The sequence below is a fragment of the Pristiophorus japonicus genome, chromosome 1 (genome assembly GCF_044704955.1).
Source record: "Pristiophorus japonicus isolate sPriJap1 chromosome 1, sPriJap1.hap1, whole genome shotgun sequence".
Classification (NCBI taxonomy): domain Eukaryota; kingdom Metazoa; phylum Chordata; class Chondrichthyes; family Pristiophoridae; genus Pristiophorus; species Pristiophorus japonicus.
Window position 1 is genome coordinate 400,208,616 of NC_091977.1, and position 6,034 is coordinate 400,214,649.

Here is a 6,034-nt window from a genome sequence, read left to right on the forward strand (position 1 = left end):
TTCGCCCACGCGTTCTATATAACCTAGTTTAGGTTACTGAAACCACGCTAAAGGAGATCATACGTCCAGCCAAAACATTCCTGGATATTTAAGCCTGGAATTCTTGTTTGTGTGCTGACGGTGAGTAAACTTGGAGTTTCTGGGATATATTTTCCATTATACTAACACCTTTCCCCTTCTTGGCACTTTCCATTCCCCAGTCCCAAGGCTCCAAGCCCTGTGGTAACGTAGCATAGCCAATGGCTTCCACATTGCTTGTGCATCATATTAAAAAAACTAATTTCAAAATAAGGAACCTAAATGTGAGCAAATGATCAATTGTCACTTTAACATTTAAATCAAGAGCAGCAGCCAAAAGGCCCAAAATATTGTCCTGGTGATGGGGGTATCTTCTAAAACATACAACATTTTTACAGGGCTTGACAGGGTAGATGCAGGGAGGATGTTTCCCCTGGCTGGGAAGTCTAGAACCAGGGATCACAGTCTCAGAATATGGGGTCAGCCATTTAGGACTGAGATGAGGAGAAATTTCTTCAATCAGATAGTTGTAAACCTTTGGAATTCTCTACCCCAGAAGATTGTGGAAGCTCAGTCATTGAGAATATTCAAGACAGAGATCGATAGATTTTTGGATATTAAGGGACTCAAGGGATATGGTGATCGTGCAGGCAAGTGGAGTTGAGGTAGATCAGACATGATCTCATTGAATGGTGTCTCGAGGGGCTAACTGGCCTACTGCTCCTATTTCTTATGTTCTATGTTCTTAAAATTTACAGCTCTAGCCTCCTCTGTAAATCTTCAGGCTGCCCCCACACCACTTCAGACTCTCTAGTCCATCAGGGTCCCAGTGCAAGTCCTATCACTGGCTTTCTTCAGGTGCCCCTCAACTGGAGTGCCCAATGGTTGTAGGATCACGAAAGTGAGGTTGGAGGCCAGGAACGCCCCATCCATATCATTTACATGGTTATGTTGGTCTAAGACAGGCCCAGTACCACCCATCAGGGGTCCCGAGGAAATCCCAGGATAGAACAGATCTGATCTTTTTGCTGCACCTGAAAAATCAGTGGTCCCCAGGAAAAATGAAGAGGAAAATCCACCATACGCTCGCATCCTCCAGCCTTTCCAGCTCATCCTGGCACTCTTCTGCTTCTCTCCCCAAATTCAAATCAATATTCTGCTATCACCCTGCTATTCAAACTGGCATTTTTTCTTCCCCAGTTCAAGGTGCCATATTTGACAGTTTAAGTGGGCAATTGGGAACTGTAGCATAGTGGTTAAATTACAGGACTAATAATCCAGGGATCTGGACATAATAAAAATAGAAAATGCTGGAAGTCTCAGCGGATCAGGCAGCATCTGTGGAGAGACAAAAGAGTTTCTAATAATCCGGAGATGTGAGTTCAAATCCCACCTCGGCAGCTGTTGAATTTAAATTCATTTTTTAAAAATCTGGATTAAAAAGCTCATGTCAGTAATGGTGACCATGAGACTACAGGACTGTCGTAAAAACCCATCTGGTTCACTAATGTCCTTTAGGAAAGGAAATCCGCCGCCGTTACCTTGTCTGGCCTATATGTGACTCCAGACCCACAGCAATGTGGTTGACTCTTAACTGCCCTCTGCTCACTCAGTTGTAACAAAGTGCCACAGAAAACAATCAAAGAATAAAATGGATGGCTCACCCGGCATCGAGGTCAGCACTGGCTTCAGACACGTCAACGGCACATCCAGCCCAGTCGCACCTGCAAATTCCTCCTCATTAACATCTGGGGACTTGTGCCAAAATTGGGAGAGCTGTCCCACAGACTAGTCAAGCAACAGCCTGACAAGGTCAAACTAACAGAATCATACCTTTCAGCCAATGTCCCAGACTCCTCCATCACCATCCCGGGGTATGTCCTGTCCCATCGGCAGGACAGACCCACCCGAGATGGTATACAATAGGGAGGGAGTGGCCCTGGGAGTCCTCAACATTGACTCTGGACCCCATGAAGTCTCATGGCTGCAGGTCAAGCATGGGCAAAGAAACTTCCTGCTGATTACCACCTACGGCCCTCCCTCAGCTGCTGAATCAGTATTCCTCCATGTTGAACACCACTTGGAAGAAGCACTGAGGATAGCAAGTGTACAGAATTTACTCTATGTGGGTGACTTCAATGTCCATCATCAAGAGTGGCTCGGTAGCACCACTACTGACCAAGCTGCCCATGTCCTGAAGGACATAGCTGCCAGACTGGGCCTGCAGCAGGTGGTGAGAGAACCAACATGAAGGGAAAAACCTACTCGACCTCGTCCTCACCTGTCGCAGATGCCTCTGTCCATGACAGCATTGGTAGCAGTGGTCACTGCACAGTCATTGTGGTGACGAAGTCCCGTCTTCACACTGAAGACACCCTCCATCACATTGTATGGCACTACCTCCGTGCTAAATGGAATAGATTCAGAACAGATCCAGTAGCTCAAAACTGGACATCCATGAGGCGCTATGGGCCATCAGCTGCAGCAGAATTGTATTCCACCACAATCTGTAACCTCATGGCCCAGCATATCCCTTACTCTACCATTACCATCAAGCCAGGGGACCAACCCTAGTTCAATGAGGAGTGCAGAAGAGCATGCCAGGAGCAGCACCAGGTGTACCTAAAAATAAGGTACCAACCTGGGGAAGCTGCATGACAGGACTCATCATATTATAGGCAGTCCCTCGAAATCGAGGAAGACTTGCTTCCACTCTAAAAGTAAGTTCTCAAGTGACTGTACAGTCCAATACGGGAATTACAGTCTCTGTCACAGGTGGGACAGACAGTCATGAAAGGAAAGGGTGGGTGGGGAGTCTGGTTTGCCGCACGCTCCTTCCGCTGCCTGCGCTTGTGTTCTGCATGCTCTCGGCGATGAAACTCAAGGTGCTCAACGCCCTCCTGGATGATTCCCAGGTGTCGGTGGGGATGTTGCACTTTATCAAGGAGGCTTTGAGGGTGCCCTTGAAACGTTTCCTCTGCCCACCTGGGGCTTGCTTGCCGTGCAGAAGTTCAGAGTAGAGCGCTTGCTTTGGGAGTCTTGTGTCGGGCATGCGGACAATCTGGCCTGCCCAACGGAGCTGGTCGAATGTGGTCAGCGCTTCGATGCTCGGGATGTTGGCCTGATCGAGAACACTGACGTTGGTGCATCTATCCTATCGGGATTTGCAGGATCTTGTGGAGACATCGTTGGTGGTATCTCTCCAGCGATTTGAGGTCTCTGCTGTATATGGTCCATGTCTCTGAGCCATACCGGAGGGCTCCCTGTGGCTGAGGAGCTCCTCCCGGAGTCACAGTGCAGATTCCGTCCGCTATGGGGTACAATGGGCATAAAGAGCAAATTAACACAATAGTAAGAAAGGACATTAGCTTGGATGATGTGGAATCTGTATGGGTAGAGCTGCGGAATACTAAAGGCAGAAAACGCTAGTGGTAGTTGTGTACAGGCCACCAAACAGTAGTAGTCAGGTTGGGGATGGCATCAAACAAGAAATTAAGGATGCATGCAATAAAGGTACAGCAGTTATCATGGGCGAATTTAATCTACATATAGATTGGGTTAACCAAGTTGGTAGCAATACGGTGGGGGAGGATTTCCTGGAGTGTATTAGGGAAGGCTTTCTAGACCAATATGTTGAGGAACCAACTAGAGAGCTGGCCATCCTAGACTGGGTGTTGTGTAATGAGAGAGGACTAATTAGCAATCTTGTTGTGCGAGGCCCTCTGGGGAAGAGTGACCATAATATGGTAGAATTCTTTATTAAGATGGAGAGTGACACAGTTAATTCAGAGTCTAGGATCCTGAACTTAAGGAAAGGTAACTTCGATGGTATGAGATGTGAATTAGCTAGGATAGACTGGCAAATGCTACTTAAAGGGTTGACAGTGGATAGGCAATGGCAGACATTTATAGATTACATGGATGAACTTCAACAATTGTACATCCCTGTCTGGAGTAAAAATAAAACGGGGAAGATGGCTCAACTGTGGCTAACAAGGGAAATTAGGGATAGTGTTAAATCCAAGGAAGAGGCATATAAATTGGCAAGAAATAGCTGCAAACCTGAGGACTGGGAGAAATTTAGAATTCAGCAGAGGAGGACAAAGGGTCTAATTAGGAGGGGGAAAATAAAGTATGAGAGGAAGCTTACAGGGAACATAAAAAGTGCAAAAGCTTCTATAGATATGTGACGAGAAAAAGATTAGTGAAGACCAACGTAGGTCCTTTGCAGACAGAATCAGGTGAATTTATAATGGGGAACAAAGAAATGGCAGACCAATTGAACAAATACTTTGGATCTGTCTTCAATAAGGAAGATACAAATAACCTTCCGGAAATATTAGGGGTTCGAGGGTGTAACGAAAAGGAGAAACTGAAGGAGATCCTTATTAGTCAGGAAATTGTGTTAGGGAGATTGATGGGATTGAAGGCCGATAAATCCCCAGAGCAGGATAGGCTGCATCCCAGAGTACTTAAGGAAGTGGCCCTAGAAATAGTGGATACATTGGTGATCATTTTCCAACGTTCTATTGACTCTGGATCAGTTCCTATGGACTGGAGGGTAGCTAATGTAATACCACTTTTTAAAAAAGGAGGGAGAGAGAAAACGGGGAATTATAGACTGGTTAGCCTGACATCGGTGGAGGGGAAAATGTTGGAATCAATGATTAAAGATGAAATAGCAGCGCATTTGGAAAGCAGTGACAGGATCAGTCCAAGTCAGAATGGATTTATGAAAGGGAAATCATGCTTGACAAATCTTCTAGAATTTTTTGAGGATGTAACTAGTAGAGTGGACAAGGGAGAACCAGTGGATGTGGTGTATTTGGACTTTCAAAAGGCTTTTGACAAGGTCCAACACAAGAGATTAGTATGCAAAATTAAAGCACATGGTATTGGGGGTAATGTATTGACGTGGATAAAAAACTGGTTGGCAGACAGGAAGCAGAGAGTCGGAATAAACGGGTCCTTTTCAGAATGACAGGCAGTGATCAGTGGGGTGCCGCATGGTTCAGTGCTGGGACCCCAGCTATTTACAATAAACATCAATGATTTAGATGAAGGAATTGAATGTAATATCTCCAAGTTTGCAGATGACACTAAGCTGGGTGGCGATATGAGCTGTGAGGAGGATGCTAAGAGGCTGCAGGTTGACTTGGACAGGTTAGGTTAGTGGGCAAATACATGGCAGATGCAATATAATGCGGATAAATGTGAGGGCATCCACTTTGGGGGCAAAAACAGGAAGACAGAATATTATCTGAATGGTGACCGATTAGGAAAAGGGGAGGTGCAACGAGACCTGGGTGTCATGGTACATCAGTCATTGAAGTTTGGCATGCAGGTACAGCAGGTGTTGAAGAAGGCAAATGGCATGTTGGCCTTCATAGCTAGAGGCTTTGAGTATAGGAGCAGGGAGGTCTTACTCAGTTGTACAGAGCCTTGATGAGGCCACACCTGGAATATTATGTTCAATTTTGGTCCCCTAATCTGAGGAAGGATATTCTTGCTATTGAGGGAGTACAGCGAAGGTTCACCAGATTGATTCCCGGGATGGCAAGACTGACATATGAGGAGAGACTGGATCAACTGGGCTTGTATCCACTGGAGTTTAGAAGAATGAGAGGGGATCTCATAGAAACATGTAAAATTCTGACGGGGTTGGACAGATTAGATGCAGGAAGAATGTTCTCATTGCTGGTGAGTTCCAGAATCAGGGGTCACAGTCTAAGAATAAGGGGTAAGCTATTTAGGACCGAGATGAGGAGAAACTTCTTCACCCAGAGAGTGGTTAACCTGTGGAATTCTCTACCGCAGAAAGTTGTTGACGCCAGTTCGTTAGATATATTCAAAAGGGAGTTAGATATGGCCCTTACGGCCAAAGGGATCAAGGGGTATGGAGAGAAAGCAGGAAAGGGGTACTGAGGTTGAATGATCAGCCATGATCTTATTGAATGGCAGTGCAGGCTCGAATGGCCTACTCCTGCACCTAATTTCTATGTTTCTATGTTTGTAT